At 52.2% G+C, this 16,594-nt stretch overlaps 1 protein-coding gene across 1 annotated transcript in view; it reads right to left on the minus strand.

Annotated features, from left to right (window-relative positions):
- The window catches only part of LOC147890734 (intraflagellar transport protein 57-like), a 264,145-nt gene that overhangs the window by 35,501 nt on the left and 212,050 nt on the right, over nucleotides 1-16,594 (minus strand). The window lies entirely within an intron of this gene.

Below are 16,594 nucleotides of genomic sequence, written 5' to 3' on the forward strand. Positions count from 1 at the left end.
CCGAATCTGGACCTCCAAAGGTTCACTACAATCCCTCCATGTATAGAAAGCCAAAAGAAGATAGTGACCTTTCTATTCCTGTGGGATTTCCAGAGCCTTCTCCAGAAGTACCTCTGCTGATCCGCAGTAATACCAAAAGTCTCCCAATGAGGAACTCTGGAGGGTCTCCAACCTCTACTACTGAGCTGAAACCTCCTGGCATTACTGACCGTGTAACGAAAGAAGGGGATGCTCTTCTCTCGATGCCCCGTGTCAATACACTCCCACTCTCCGGGGTCCCACTGTAAATACCTGATGGGAACTCCTCCATAGAGCCAAAGCCTCCAAGAACCGGTGGAGAGTAGCCGGGGGTCAGGGTCTAAGAACCACTCTGAATCTGATCCCTGCATCAAAAGACCTACAACCCTGATAGGCTGAAAAGCAGACTCAAGCAAGATGTCCTCTGTGGACCTGAGCAATCTGCCACCATCCTCGACACTAAAAACCAAAGCATCCTCTTGTGCATCTCGAAAAGCTAAGACCTAAAGCGGAACCCCGCCTCTCGAGAAAGTACCTGCCCAAGTGGAGAAAGTGAGTGGCATATCATCTGTGTCTATCCAAACCTCTGGAAGGGCTGCCTCTATCTGCACGATCCTCCCTGCACTCCCTCTGAGATGTCCTGTCAACCTTGATTTGGTTTCCTCTGAAAGCCTACAGAAAGCTTTCCAAGATCCCAAAGAAGAAGCAGGTCCCCTCTCCCACTTGGCCCACTGCATGTAGAGTGAGGTACCCAGTGGCCTGCCAAGATCATCTAAAATACTGTCGTTCCACATGATGGGCTGCCTATCAATCTCTTCCCGGGAGGAAGGAGGAATCCTCCGAAGAGAGCTTCTGAAACTGGCCCAAGCTTTCAGAATGGCAACCATGAGAGGGGACGAAGGTGACCTGAGGTGTGTTGTGGTGAAGATCCATCTAACACTGCTCATCCAGTTTCCTCCTGAGGAAGGTGTGCACCTCTGTATGCTGCTGATAAGAAAGTCCTTCCACGGTTCCTGTCCTGGCATAAGTCCTCGCACCACCATCTTGCAAAGTAAAGCTCTGCACTGTAAGTCTGGATCAATAATATTGAGACCCCCATCCTGTGTAGGGAGGATGAGGGTCTCCCAAGCCACCCTGGCTAAGGCATCTGCTGTGCCATCAAGCCCACTCCAGAGAAATTTCCTGATTGGTCTTCTGAGCTGAATGATGCAGTCCCTAGAATGGCACCAACATGAACATATAAACCAGGCTGTGGCCAAGAGGACCTGTTTGACCACCACAACTCCAGAGGCAAGATCCAGCTTGGCTGAGCTCCAAAAGAGAAGCTTCCTTCTGATGCTCTCCAACACGGGAGCAAACTGCTGCGTGGTAGAAATACCCAAGCCGACCTGGCAGCCCAAATATCTGATAGGCACACCCCTCTGAACCCAAGTGAACCCTATGTCAAGCCCCCAAACTGGAGTGTCCTCATCACTGATCCAAAGGCCATTGGATTTATGCCAATTTATCTGCGCCCCTGCCGCCAAGCAAAATAAATCCAATGCTGTCCTGAAAGAAGTAAGCGTCTGTGGAGAGGCATCCAAATAAATTGCTGTGTCGTCAGCCAACTCACTGTCAAGTAGCTCCGCTTCTCTTCTGATGGGAAGTCTCAGCCCAAAGATGTCAGCTTGAGATCTAACATAGATACTCATAGCTTCGGCCACGAACAAAAAAAGGAAAGGAGCAAGGGGGCAGACTGACCTCGAAATCTGAAATCTCTCACCCCTTACCCCACCAATAAGTACCTGGCTATGGGCGGATCTGTACAAAGAGGAAACACCTCTGATCCAAACATCAGTGAATCCAAAGCATAGAAGGGTGCCCTCCAAAAAACTCCAATCTACTCTGTCATAAGCTTTTTCAAAATCCAATAGTAGAATGGCAAGATTCTGGCCACTCTGCATGGCCCACTCTGAAGCTTCCCAGAAAGAAAAAATGTTATAAAAAATACTTCTGCCATGCACAAATCCCGTTGAGTGTCATGAATAAGATCAGGGAGAAGTGGCTGCAATCGGAGGCTGATAGCCTTGGCCAGAATCTTGTAACAAGTCCCCAGAAGTGTGATAGGCCTCCACTGGGACAATAAATTTCTGCTACCTCCTCTTGGGATAAGGTGGATAAGACCCTCTGTAAGCGACCCAGGCATCTCGCCAGAGTCCCAAATGGCCTGCATGGCTGAAGTATTATAGTCTCCAATCATATCCCAAAATGCAATGAAAAAAGACGGGGTGAGGCCATCTAAACCTGGGCACTTGGTATTTCACAGAGTGAGCCCAGGTGTTGTGAGCTGCTGCTCCTCCCCGTTCCCCTGCTGCTCCCCCTCCCTCAGCCCGTCCCTCTCTCTCTCCCCTCAGCCTGTCCCTCGCCCCCTCCCTGCTGCTCCCCCCCCTCCCCCCCTGCTGCTCCGCCCCCTCCCCCTGCCTGTCCCTCGTTCCCTCCCCCTGCCCTTCCGCCCTCTCTCCCTGCTTCCGCCCCCTCCCCCCTGCTGTTCCGCCCCCTCTCCTGCCTCCGCCCCCTCCCCCCTGCTGTTCCGCCCCTTCCCCCTGTCCCGCCCCCTCCCTTGCTTGCCCTTCCCTTGCTGTTCCGCCCCCTCCCTGCTGTCCCGCCCCCTCCCTGCCTGCTCTCCCGCCCCCTCTCTTCCTCTCAGTCCTCTCCCTACCTCACAGCCTGCTCCCCCTGCCTCCTCCCTGCTTCTCCGCCCCCTCCCCCCCCCATCTCCTGCCCTTCCCTTCTCTCCTTCCCCTCTCCTTCTTCTCCTCTCCTTTCCCTCTTAGCCCTCCCCTCCAACGCCCCCTCCCTCCCTCTTAGCTTGCCCCTATCCCCTCTCAGCCCCAGCCCCTCTCCTCCTTCCCTCCTCTTCCCCCTTGCTTCCTCCTTGCCTCCTTTCCCCTCCTTCTGCCCCCTTTTCTCCTGCAGCTTTTTTGGAACGGAAGGAGCCTTTAATTTGTTAGAGTTGGCCTCCTCACCTTGATTGGCGATGGATACCCCGTCAGCCAATCCTACTCCACCTCTACCGGCCGTGAAAACTATCACTTTCTCTAAAGACGAGTTGCAGCAGCTCAAGAAGGATGTAGAGATTGAATGCTCTACCACGTTGCTAGCACGCATCTTCGGGTCTCACCCCTCCAGATCCCAAGCCAGAGACTAGATGCTTGCGGCTCTCACCCCAGACCTCACTCCTCGATTGTTAGACGTTCGCCTTCTGGGACGAGGTTTTTTCCAGGTTGTTTCGACCCTCCAGAGGCTGCGAGCACTGTGCTCAAGGCCGAGTTTTTACACCTGGGACACAGGAAGATCTTCTTTGAACCCAACTCTGAAAGCCAAAAGTGGTGTGAAAACCTGCATCATCTAGCTGACCCACTGAAATTAGACTCTTGGTCAACTTAGGCACATGTCTCACATGTTTCAAAATAAATGCAGACCCATTTGCAAAAGAAAACTTTGTCACCTACTCCCACTATGTCACATGCATAGTCATTTCCAGGATGCACACAACCTGTCTTTCCACTGTCATAAGTGGAGAACCATTCCCTATGGGGGGTAACATGGAATGAAGCACTAGAATCCAAAATCTAATCCTGGGAATATGCATCATCTAAAGTGGTAAGCAACTCTGCAGATAAACTAGACATGAAGAGAACGTCATTGTCACTATCATGTGTGACTACATTGATCTCCTCGATCTTCACTTTTCCTTTGTCCTCCCTTGGACTTCAATAAACACTTTTTCTCTACTCTTGGCCCTAGACATAGTAGAGAGAGTGTATCTCAGCTTTTGACTCACATGGGGTTTTACAGACAGAGCCAGATGACGTCTTACGCATAGCTTCAGATTTCTATGGCACCCTCCTTACTGCTGATCCTGAGACACACGATAGAGAGGATTCTAGACAGGCTATTTGGCAGAGTATCCCAGTGTTGGTGAATCCGGATATGCATGTTCTACTTGACGCACCTTTCACCAACACAGAGTTCAGGACTGCACTTTCAGCCCTTCACAAGGGCAAGTGCCCAGGTTTAGATGGCCTCACCCCGTCTTTTTTCATTGCATTTTGGGATATGATTGGAGACTATATTACTTCAGCCATGCAGGCCATTTGGGACTCTGGCGAGATGCCTGAGTCGCTTACAGAGGGCCTCATCCACCTTATCCCAAAAGGAGGTAGCAGAAATTTATTGTCCCAGTGGAGGCCTATCACACTTCTGGGGACTTGTTACAAGATTCTGGCCAAGGCTATCAGCCTCCGATTGCAGCCACTTCTCCCTGATCTTATTCATGACACTCAGACGGGATTTGTGCATGGCAGAAGTATTTTTGATAACATTTTTTCTTTCTGGGAAGCTTCAGAGTGGGCCATGCAGAGTGGCCAGAATCTTGCCATTCTACTATTGGATTTTGAAAAAGCTTATGACAGAGTAGATTGGAGTTTTTTGCAAGGCACCCTCCTACGCTTTGGATTCACTGATGTTTGGATCAGAGGTGTTTCCTCTTTGTACAGATCAGCCCATAGCCAGGTGCTTATTGGTGGGGTAAGCCGTGAGAGATTTCAGATTTCAAGATCACTCCGTCAGGAATGCCCCCTTGCTCCTTTCCTTTTTTTATTCGTGGCCGAAGCTATGAGTATCTATGTTAGATCTCAAGCTGACATCTTTGGGCTGAGACTTCCCATCAGAGAGAAGAGGAGCTGCTTGACAGTGAGTTGGCTGATGACACAGCGATTTATTTGGACGCCTCTCCACAGACGCTCACTTCTTTCAGGACAGCATTGGATTTATTTTGCTTGGCGGCAGGGGCGCAGATAAATTGGCATAAATCCAATGGCTTTTGGATCAGTGATGAGGACACTCCAGTTTGGGGGCTTGACATAGGGTTCACTTGGGTTCAGAGGGGTGTGCCTATCAAGTATTTGGGCTGCCAGGTCGGCTTGGGTATTTCTACCACGCAGCAGTTTGCTCCCGTGTTGGAGAGCATCAGAAGGAAGCTTCTCTTTTGGAGCTCAGCCAAGCTGGATCTTGCCTCTAGTGTTGTGGTGGTCAACCAGGTCCTCTTGGCCACTGCCTGGTTTATTTGTTCATGTTGGTGCCGTTCTAGGGACTGCATCATTTAGCTCAGAAGACCGATCAGGAACTTTCTCTGGAGTGGGCTTGATGGCACAACAGATGCCTTAGCCAGAGTGGCTTGGGAGACCCTCATCCTCCCTACACAGGATGGGGGTCTCAATATTATTGATCCAGATTTACAGTGCAGAGCTTTACTTTGCCAGATAGCGGTGCGAGGACTTATGCCAGGACAGGAACCGTGGAAGGACTTTCTTATCAGCAGCATACAGAGGTGCACACCTTCCTCAGGAGGAGACTGGATGAGCAGTGTTAGATGGATCTTCACCACAACACACCTCAGGTCACCTTCATCCCCTCTCATGGTTGCCATTCTGAAAGCTTGGGCTAGTTTCAGAAGCTCTCTTCGGAGGATTCCTCCTTCCTCCCGGGAAGAGATTGATAGGCAGCCCATCATGTGGAACGACAATATTTTAGATGATCTTGGCAGGCCACTGGGTGCCTCACTCTACATGCAGTGGGCCAGGTGGGAGAGGGGACCTGCTTCTTCTTTGGGATCTTGGAAAGCTTTCCATAGGCTTCCAGAGGAAACCAAATCAAGGTTGACAGGACATCTCAGAGGGAGTGCAGGGAGGATCTTGTAGATTGAGGCAGCCCTTCCAGAGGCTTGGATAGACACAGATGATATGCCTGTCACTTCCTCCACTTGGGCAGGTACTTTCTCGAGAGGCGGGGTTCCACTTCAGGTCTTAGCCTTCCGAGATGCACAGGAGGATGCTTTGGTTTTCAGTGTCCAGGATGGTGGCAGATTGCTCAGATCTACAGAGGACATCTTGCTTGAGTCTGCTTTTCAGCCTATCAGGGTTGTAGGCCTTTTGATGCAGGGATCAGATTCAGAGTGGTTCTTAGACCCTGACCCCCAGTTACTCTCCACCGGGTCTTGGAGGCTCTGGCTCTATGGAGGAGTTCCCATCAGGTATTTACAGTGGGACCCCGGAGAGTGGGAGTGGATTGACGCGGGGCATCGAGAGAAGACCACCCCTTCTTTCGTTACACGGTCAGTAATGCCAGGAGATTTCAGCTCAATAGTAGACGCTAGAGACCCTCCAGAGTTCCTCATTGGGAGACTTTTGGTATTACTGCGGATCAGCAGAGGTACTTCTGGAGGAGGCTCTGGAAATCCCACAGGAATAGAAAGATCACTATATTCTTTTGGCTTTCTATCCATGGAGGGATTGCAGTGAACCTTTGGAGGTCCAGATTCGGAGCCGACCCTACTTGCCCTCGTTGCCTTTCTGCTTCGGAGCCTATTCAGCATTGCTTATGGGATTGCAGACAGGCGAGATTGATTTGGATGGGGATAGCCATGATCTTCAGTCACTTTGCCCATTCCCCACTTTTTATGACTTGGGGCTCAGTGGCTTGGCTTTCTCTTACAGGACCTCAGGTTTTCTATGAGGGACTTGACTCCTCTCGGGCCATTTCGGTTCGACGTCATCGGGTTGAGTTCTGTTCGTTGGATGTGGTTCCACACCGTCCTTTTACAGCTGTACATGCCTCTGTGGATACTTCTTGCGAGATTCTAGCGAGCATAGCAGCCTGGCATATCTGGAGAGCCAGATGCACAGAGGCTATGTAGGGTACTCAGGTTCATCCCTCGCACACATTGGCTAGTATCTGGACAGACATCGTACACACTCTGATGGCCATATGGACGGGTATGCAGGGGGACTCCCGTGCAGCCTCAGCTAGGAGGGCTTCTTTCTTCAGGGAATGGAAGGATTCTCCTTTCTTCTCTGAATCTACTACAGGGTTGAGATGGCACTTTCAACCTCAGCCTTGGCTTCTTTCCACCTCACTCTGAGGGGTTTTTTTAATTATCCTCATGATTTCATGATGTATTCCGCTTTGAGCTTGCTCTCTCGGGTTTTTGTTCTTACTTAATAGAAGTCTTTTTCATGGAAAAAAAAAACTTGGGCACTTGCCCTTGTGAAGGGCTGAAAGTGCAGTCTTGAACTCTGTGTTGGTGAAAGGTGCATCGAGTAGAACATGCATATCCGGATTCACCAGCACAGGGATACTCTGCCAAATAGCCTGTCTAGCATCCTCTCTATCGTGTGTCTCAGGATCAGCAGTAAGGAGGGTGGCATAGAAATCTGAAGCTATGCGTAAGACGTCATCAGGCTCTGTCTGTAAAACCCCAATGTGAGTCAATAAGCTGGGATACACTCTCTCTACTATGTCTAGGGCCAAGAGTAGAGAAAAAGTGTTTATTGACTCTATCACCCATCTGAATCCAGAAGGACTCCTGTGCATGAAAGGCATACTCTGCTCCGATCAAGCAATAACTGCAGATGAGCCCTTGCTGCAGCAAGGCGCTCCTGAATCCAAGCATCTGAAGGCCGTTTCTACTCTTCCCTCTGCAAAGCTGCCAACTGCTGGCGAACACACGTCTCACGTCTGAGAATATCTCGTCTCCTGGTACAAGCAACTGAATAGTAGAAGTCGCTAATACCAGAAAGGGCAACGGCTACGTGTGATGGATGTGGCTGCCCCCACCCTGGACATGAGCAAATCATATCTGCAGGGCTGCCTCTGTAAGGTCCTCCTCTGTGTAAAAGGCATCTGGAATCCTGATGCTGGCAGACCGGCCTCTCAAGTGAGGCTCTGAGATAGCCAGCACAACAGGGAAGTGGTCTGAAGTGGAAACCCCCGCAGCAATGCATACCCATCCACCTCTGTCTAGTGCCCAGTCATCCACATAAAATCTGTCAATGCATGCATGAATAGGCATCTGTTGCCTCCTGTTCGACCAAGAGAACAGGAGGGACTGTGGCTAAATAAGAAAGGCATCATCACACGAAGTATCTCTGCCACAGAAATGGAAAAGGAAGGCATCCCAAGCTGCTCTCTCCAAAGAGTGAAGTCCGCCTTCTCTACCCCCTTTTTTGTCTGACGGTAACTCGACCATGTTAAAGTCACCTCCAATCACCCATGAATCCACAATGGGGGCCTAGGAGAGCAAAGTCTTCCACATAAGGACACGTTCCCCTCTAATGTTGGAGGCATATAGGTTAAGGAAGCCAACCTTACGCCCTCCAATCAAAAGAATAATCCACTGAGCTCTAGAGGGGATAATGACTCCGTGCCCAACAACTAAGGGGAGAACCGACTGCGAAACTGAAATAGAAGTGCCTCCCCTGGTGCCCATGGCAGGCGACCAAAAAGTATGGCCAGAAAGCAACTTGCCTGACTTGGCACAATCTCTAGAATCCATCTTGTGCTCTTGAATAAATAATATATCAATGGAACCCCCAGTAACACCTGGATGAAGCTGATCCCAGATCAGCTGTCTACGGCGGCGATGTGGGACGCCACCTAGGCCCTGTATTTTCCAACTGATAATCCTCATCGACGGGAGGATGTAGAGTGGAATACCTTACCCGACCTAGTGGCGGAAACAAACCCCTCAATAGGGGAAGACCTCCTGCTCGAGGAGGGAGGGATGGAACCAAGTGGTGGAAAATCAATAGGGGAAAGAATCCTGGCACCTGAAGAAGAAGCCCTGTCAATAGGCAACCCAACCACTGGCTCCCCAAAAGATGCGGGCACAAACTCCTCCTCTGGGAAATTTGAACTCTCTGCCAAGGCTGAAAACGAGTTCCTATGGAGCAAGCCAGACACCGGAGTGCGAAGGATCCCTTGTGAGGGAAGAGGATCAATAGTGTAAGCTATCCCCTTCCCCCTTTCCAAGGGAGGAAGTGAGGAATGCTCTCTATCCTATGTCTGCCTAGCCGCGGAGATCTCCTGAAGAGGAGCATCTGGCACTGTTGGATCTAAGGAAGAAGCTGCAACTGGGGAGAAGGTCGAAGCTTCAGCGTCTCGGACTGTGCATGGTGAGATAGGAGGGACAGCTCGAGGTGAAGCAGAGTTGACTAAGGTACCCTCGTGAACTGAAGGAGGGACCTGCACACGTACTGGAACCCACTGTAGAGCATCGCGTGTGCCTGAGGGAGGTGGGGGTCGAGGAGCAGGTGAAGGACCTGTACCACCCCCTTGACGAGGCCGAGGAATAGGTGCTGGACCTGTACCACCACCTGACTGAGGAGGACCACCATGCGAAGGACGAGGAGCAGGAGCTGGACCTGTACCACCCCTCTGTCGAGGTCGAGGAGCAAGTGCTGGGTCTAAACCACCGACGTGTCCCCCCTATCGATGCCCTGGGGCGGTAGCTGTACCAGAGGGCTTCTTGGGCCTTTTCTTCTTCCTGGGGCAATCCCTGGCAAAGTGTCCAGAGGTCCTGCAAATCCTGCACTGGTCCTGCCTGCCTGAAATCTCTACTCTCTGGCGAAAAAAGGAACCATCCGGGCACTGGATCATAACGTGATCCATCTTGAGGTTAGGATCCTTGCAAAGGACCCTAACTCTAGGAACCCCATCAGCCTTGGTTGCCTCTGCTGCAGTCAATGGCAACCCAGGAAGGGGTGGGATCTCAGCAACTGCGCCAAATGCTCCCCAATAACAGAAAGAAGTCGATGGTAAACCTGGGGAAGCCCGAGGAACCTGATGAAGAGCGAGAAGATTTTCTTATCTGCCTCTACTGGGTCGAAACCAATATGAAAGGCTTCAAAGAAGATCTTCCTGTGTCCCAGGTGTAAAAACTCAGCCTTGAGCACAGTGCTCGCAGCCTCTGGAGTGTCAAAAACAACCTGGAAAAAACCTCGTCCCAGAAGACGGACATCTAACAATCGTGGAGTGAGGTCTGGGGGGAGAGCCGCAAGCATCCAGTCTCTGGCTTGGGACCTGGAGGGGTGAGACCCGAAGATGCGTGCTAGCAATGTGGTAGAGCATTCAATCTCTACATCCTTCTTGAGCTGCTGCAACTCGTCTTTAGAAAAAGTGAGAGTTTTCACGACCGGTGGAGGTGGAGTAGGATTGGCTGACGGAGTATCCATCGCCAATCAAGGTGAGGAGGCCGACTCTAACAAATTAAGGGCTCCTCCCGTTCCAAAAAAGCTGCGGGAGAAAAGGAGGCAGAAGGAGGGGAAAGGAGGCAAGGAGGAAGCAAGGGGGAAGGGGAGAGGGGTTGAGAGGGGAAAGGGGCAAGCTGAGAGGGAGGGAGGGGGCGTTGGAGGGGAGGGCTGAGAGGGAGAGGAGAAGAAGGAGAGGGAGAGGGAGAGGAAGGAGAAGGAGAGGAGGGAGAGGGAGGGGCAGTGAGGGGGCGAGGCAGGCTAGGAGGGGGAGGAGAAGGAGCGGGGAGAGAAGGGAAGGGGAGGAGAGGGGGGGCGGGAGGGGGCGGAGAAGCAGGGAGGAGGTGGGGGGGCAGGGGAGCAGGCTGAGAGGTAGGGAGAGGGATGAAAGGAAGAGAGGGGGCGGGAGAGCAGGCACGGAGGGGGCGGAACAGCAGGGAGGGGGCGGAACAGCAGGGGGGAGGCAAAGGGCAAGCAGGGAGAGGGGGCGGAACAGGGGGAGGGGGCGGAAAGGCAGGGGGAGGGGGCGGAACAGCAGGGGGGAGGCGAAGGGCAAGCAGGGAGAGGGGGCGGAACAGGGGGAGGGGGCGGAAATGCAGGGGGAGGGGACGAGGAACAGGCAGGGAGAGGGGGTGGAGCAGCAGGGAGGGGACGAGGGACAGGCTGAGGGGAGAGAGGGAGGGACGGGCTGAGGGAGGGGGAGCAGCAGGGGAACGGGGAGGAGCAGCAGCTCACTTTCCTTCCGTTGGAAGTATCCCGAACGTTCCTTTTGAAATGTCTTCTCCTCTCCTCTTTTGACAAGGAGGGCATCTCAAAAAGAGCAACCTGATGCAGCCTCCTCTGGAGATGTCCAGGCGGTCTCACCAGCATTAGATATATCATCAATGCTGACACTTATCTCAGGTTCCCAGGCAGCAGCAGTGCAAATCTGTTTCAGGTTTCCCATCAGCAGCAGCAGTGCCCTCTGTTTCAGGATCTTCATCCACAGTGACATTTGTGGCCAGCTCCCCACCCGCCCTCACTTCCATATCAGTGGTAGTTGTGCAACCTTTGCCAATGACCTCCGTACTTTCACTTGGCATAGTCGCATCAGGTCTACCCCATGTTGTACGAATGACGATGGGTGTTGTACCAATGCCTCCCTCAGATACTGCATTTTTTGCGACCATCGAGACGGCCATACCATCTTGCCTTGCCACTACTTTCACATATGCAGCCATCACCACCGTTCAGGAGCCATCATGCCTCATGGCCTCCCACCGTGGGTTGGATCTGAACCTAACTCTGGGACCTGACTCTCAAGGGCTTTCTCAAGATTCTCAAGAAGTACTTCACATTTCTCGCAAATAGGCCCCTCCACGACCCCAACAACGTAGAGACAGGAGCAGAGACAAGAGTGAGAGCCCTTTCGAGGGGAATCCTCCAACACCTCCACTAGTAGGATATATATTTAACGGAGGGAAGTTACCCAAGTATGTTGATTGCCCATCCCTCCATCAAAATGATATGTTGACAGCTTATATAGCTGCTTCCTCGGGCCCATCGCTCTCAAATGTCTCTCTTGTGGAGCAGTTGAAAGGAGATTATAGAAAATTACTATCTGTCCTACATAGGAAATGCTCCTTGGTATGCTTGGAAGAGGAGGATGTGGATCAGATCTTCACCATTCCTTTACAGGAATGCCTCGTAGAGAACTGGAAGACCTCCAGGGCCCCGACATGTTTTGTGGGCTTAGAGCATTTGGCACCTACAAAAAGCCTATCTACGGTGGAAGAGCATGCTATGCCTGCCATGTTCGAGGAGTTGGGCAATATGATTAATATGGCTGATAGGCTGAATTTCAGTGATAGATATGCTTGGATGAAAACGTCCCTACATCTCGCACAGCGTATCATGGATGATACCTTCACGCAATTGAGAGCAACAATCTTTAATTCAATAGGTTATACGCATAAATTGCTCTCCCAACAACAACATTTGAAGCTAGAGTTTGAGAAAGCCCAAGGGCTCTGGGTCACGATCATGTCGAGGTCTTGCCCCGTGGGGATCCCTATGATCTGGCAGGAAGAACTCTGTGATGGAGCTCTGAGAGGGATCCGTCAAGGGAAAAGTTAGCTCCTATCTCCATGATCGAAGTAGCCTCTCACGGTGCCTGACTGCCTCATGAATGAAAGCCACCAGGCATCTCTGGTCTAGATAGGAGAGGAACTGGGACAAAACCCTAGAGCTGGAGAAGTGCCCTCAAATCTCATAGTAAACAAGGCACCTGAAGATGAAATGCTCCTCCATCTCAACCTCCTGTATGTCACACAATGTGCATATGCGCCTCTCCCTAGGTAGGCCCTCTGCTCTGTCTCTCTCAATACGAAGTCTATGTGAAGAGACCCGAAACTGCCCAATAGAGATCCCCAGTGAGTGGGGTAAGTGGATCTCCGTGTATCCAAGTGGGTCAATGAACCACTCCTCTGTAATATGCAAGCAGTGATCCCTGTAGAAGCTGAGCTTCACTGAAAGCTCGCTCTACCCCACCCAGGTCCGGAATGTGTGTAGCTGTAAGAGATCCTTGTGAATGACCTGGTTGACCTCATGTGGCTGGAGAGGAGAAAACGGAGCATCCATACCGTACTGGAAGGGAGGGAATCTATCCATGTGGAGCCCTGGTCGCTCAAACCATCTCTCTGTGCGTGCATACCAACACCTCTGGTCCCCTCTTGCTAAGAGAGCCATAGAAGAGGACAATGCTAACCATGGTAGCCTACTGCATCCAGAAGTGTAATCCCCATGCTCCCTGACTCGGTAGAGATACGTGATGATGTGAAATGCAACATCTAGCTGTAATGGGGATGACCCAAACTCAGTCTGAATGATTTGGTGAGGAATGAATGGCTTGCTGCAGATCATCCGTGATAGCATGAGAACCTGTAGCCGCTCCTTACAAGCCCACTCTATATCTGACAAGTCTGGCCCCTAGCAGGGGCTGCCATATATCCTCACTAGGCGACCAAGGATTCAAAAAGCAATCCCTTGGTCCGTGGATCCTGAAAGTGCGAGCGAAAGCATTGCCTCTCTAGTCTGGCTAATGAAGCGTATCCTTTGCTCCAATGGCCATGCATCGTGAGTCTCATAGTGAAGATGGGTCCGAAGAAGACAACCCCAAGATATGTGTATGATGAAACTATCTCAACAGGTGACCCATCAAACGTGAAATGCTCCTGACTTATGACGGCTCAAGATGTGTTGAAGATCATAATCTTGGTTTTACCTAGGTTGACCTTCAAGTCATGGGACTCACAAAAGGACTGTAGTGCGTCAAGGTGTCTTTGGAGCCCCTCTACTGAGAAAGACAAAAGAGCCACATCATCTATGTACAGCAATATCTAGATCAACATGCCAGCAAGAGAACATCCATCCCCCCTGTGTTTGCATCACTGTCTCGAGCTCGTCTATGCAAAGGCTAAACAAGGTAGGTGATAAAGGACACCCTTGTTTGATCCCAATAGTGCTCATGATCTCGTCTGACCACCCAAATCCTACTTGGACTCTGCCTGAGACTCTCTCGTAAAGTGCCATAACAACCCAAATGATCTCCTGGTCATAACCCAAATCTTGTAGGCACCGGATGAGGTGGGCTCTCAGAACCGTATCAAATGCTTTTCGAAAATCCACAAAGCAATAATAAACCCTCTGCTTCCGTGCCCTTGCCTCCTCGATGTTACATCTGAGCATGATAATGAGGTCCATGGTTCCATGATCACGCCGGAACCCAGCCTGTCCCACTGCTCTAAGTCCTCTACACTCCGCAAATCGGCTGACCTTGGAATCAAGCGGGGAGCTCAAGAAAGGGGCTGCTCCGAAACTCCTTGATCTTGCGAAACTCTGAAGGCCCCTCCAACAATAGAAACATCATCGAGGAGAGGGGCTACCTCAAGGTCAAGGGAAGAAGCATCAACTCGAATTGCAACTGGAGCAAAAATGTCCTAGACTAGGTGACGAAAAGCATCTATAGCAACCAGAACAGGAATCTCCGAAGCTCCTGTGGGGATGCAATCCTGGACGGTGGCCTCTTGGTCTATAGGGGGTGGAGGCCGCACACGAATCGGAACCCATCGAGGGGTAGCAAGTGTGAGTGGTGGCGGTCCTAAAGGAGCACTCGATCAAGGAGGAGCGCTCTGACGTGGAGGAGCTATACCACCATCTTGTCGAGATCAAGGAGGAGGTACTGGAACTATACCACCTCTCTGCCAAAGTCAATTGGGAGGTATTGGTGGATCTGTACCACCCCTTTGTCGAGGTCAAGGGGGGGCTACTGTACAAGAAGGCTTTTTAGGCCTCTTCTTCTTTCTTGGGCAATCCTTGGAGAAATGCCCAAAGGTCTTGCAAATTTTTCACTGGTCCAGTTTGCCCACAATCTCCATACTCTATCAAAAGAAAGAACCATCCGGACACTGGAGCATGATATGATCATCAGATAACTTAGGGTCCGGAGTAAGGACCCTAACTCTAGGAACCTCGTCATACTTGATCACCTCTGCAACTATCAAGGGCAATCTAGGGAGGGGGGGATCTCAGTGATGACAATACCAAAGTACTCCCCAATCATAGGGAGCAAGCGATGGTAAACTTGTGGAAGACCAGGAAACCTGATGAAAAGTGAAACGTCCTGCTTGGCCTCCTCCACAGGGTCAAAGCCCAATGAGAAAGGATCAAATAAAATCTTCCTATGTCCCATTAGATAGAAACCAGCTTTGAGCACAATGCTCGCAGGCTCCGACGAATCAAAAACAACCTGGAAGAAACCTCGTCCCAATAAGTGAACATCTTTTAGGTGGGGTATGAGGTGTGGAAGTAGCACCATAAGCATCCGGTCTATGGCTTGTGACCTGGAAGGGTGAGACCCTTAGATGTGTGCGATCGACGTGGTAGAGCATTCAAGCTCTACATCCTTCTTGAGCTACTGCAACTCGTTTTATGGAACTGTAACTATTTTCACGGTGGAAGCGGAGTAGGATTGGAGATCCACCACCGATTGAGATGAGAAGGCCGATTCAAACACAAATGAAAGATCCGTTCGACAAAAACCTGATGCAAGGAGAGAGGAACTTTCCCCCCCAAAAAGATCACTTCATTAAGTACAAATGAAAACCACAAGAGCAAGCTCAAATGCGGGAGTACATCATGTCATGCATGAGAAAAAACTAGCTCAAAATGAGCTAACAAAACCCCAAGATGGAGGCTGAAAGTGCCACCTCAACCCTGAAGGAGACTTAGAGAAGAAAGGAGATCCTCTCCAAACTTTGAAAAAATAACCTCTCCTAGCAAGGAGAGAGGATTAGGATAAGGAAGGAATGGGGCTTGAAGGGAGAGGAAGGGAAGGAGGAGGAGGTAGGAGAATGAGGAGAATGGGGTTTGAAGGGGGAGGAAGGGAAGCAGGAGGAGGTAGGAGAAGGAGGAGGCAGGGAGGTCGGGGGGGAGGAGAGGGAGGATGAGGGGAGGAGGAGCTGTCCCGGTGGGCAGGCTGGGAGGGAAGTGGAGGGGGCAGGTAAGCAGGCTGGTAAGGAGGAGTAGCCCCCGGGGGAGTGAAGGAGCAGCAGGCCGGGAGGGAAGAGGAGGGACAGGGGAGAAGGGTGGAGCAGCAGGCCAAGAGGTGGAGGGTTGAGGAGGAGCCAGAAGGGAGGGGCGGGGCAGCAGGCTGGGGGGAAGGCAGGCCGGGAGGGAAGAGGAGGGACGGGAAAGCAGGCCAGGGCAGCCCGAGGGGAGAGGAGGAGCTGGCTGGGGGAAGGGGATGAGGTGGCTAGGGGGAGTGAGGAGCTGGCCGAGGAGGGAGGGTGCAGCAGGGAAGGGATCCGAAGCTCCTCTATCCTTGAATGCATCAATGCTAGATCGATCTTCACTTCAGCCCATCTCAGATCGCCTTCCTCCGAAGCATGCTGAGCTCCCCGTCCTGCTTCTCCCTGCTGCCCTCTGTCCTACACCCCTCTCCCCTCCCTCCCAGCCCTTCCCTTCCCCTCCCTCCTCTCCCTGCCAGCCCCTCCTCCCGGGCTGTTGCCCCCTCCTCCTGCTGCTGTCCCCCCTCGCTGCCTCTCCCACTACCATCCCTCCCTCCCTCTCTCTCATCTCTCTCTCTCATCTCTCTCTCTCTCCCTCTCTCTCCCCCCCCTCGCAGCTCACCCCTCCCCCCCCTCGCAGCCCCTCACCCCCCCCTCGCAGCTCCCCTCTCCCCCTCGCAGCTCACCCCTCCCCCCCCTCGCAGCTCCCCTCGCAGCTCACCCCTCCCCCCCCTCGCAGCTCACCCCTCCCCCCCCTCGCAGCCCCTCACCCCCCCCTCGCAGCTCCCCTCTCCCCCTCGCAGCTCACTCTCTCTCACCCGCTCAGCCTCAGCCCGCCACTCACCCGCTCCCCTCCCTCCCTCACCCGCTCAGGCTCAGCCCGCCACTCACCCGCTCAGCCCCTTTCCCTCCGCCTCAGCCTCTCTCGCAGCAACAGCTCCCTCCTGCTCAGTCGCAACAGCT

This window comes from Dipteris shenzhenensis, chromosome 18, assembly GCF_047967505.1.
Source record: "Dipteris shenzhenensis isolate YYH24624 ecotype China chromosome 18, Dip_SZ_1.0, whole genome shotgun sequence".
NCBI lineage: Eukaryota > Viridiplantae > Streptophyta > Polypodiopsida > Gleicheniales > Dipteridaceae > Dipteris > Dipteris shenzhenensis.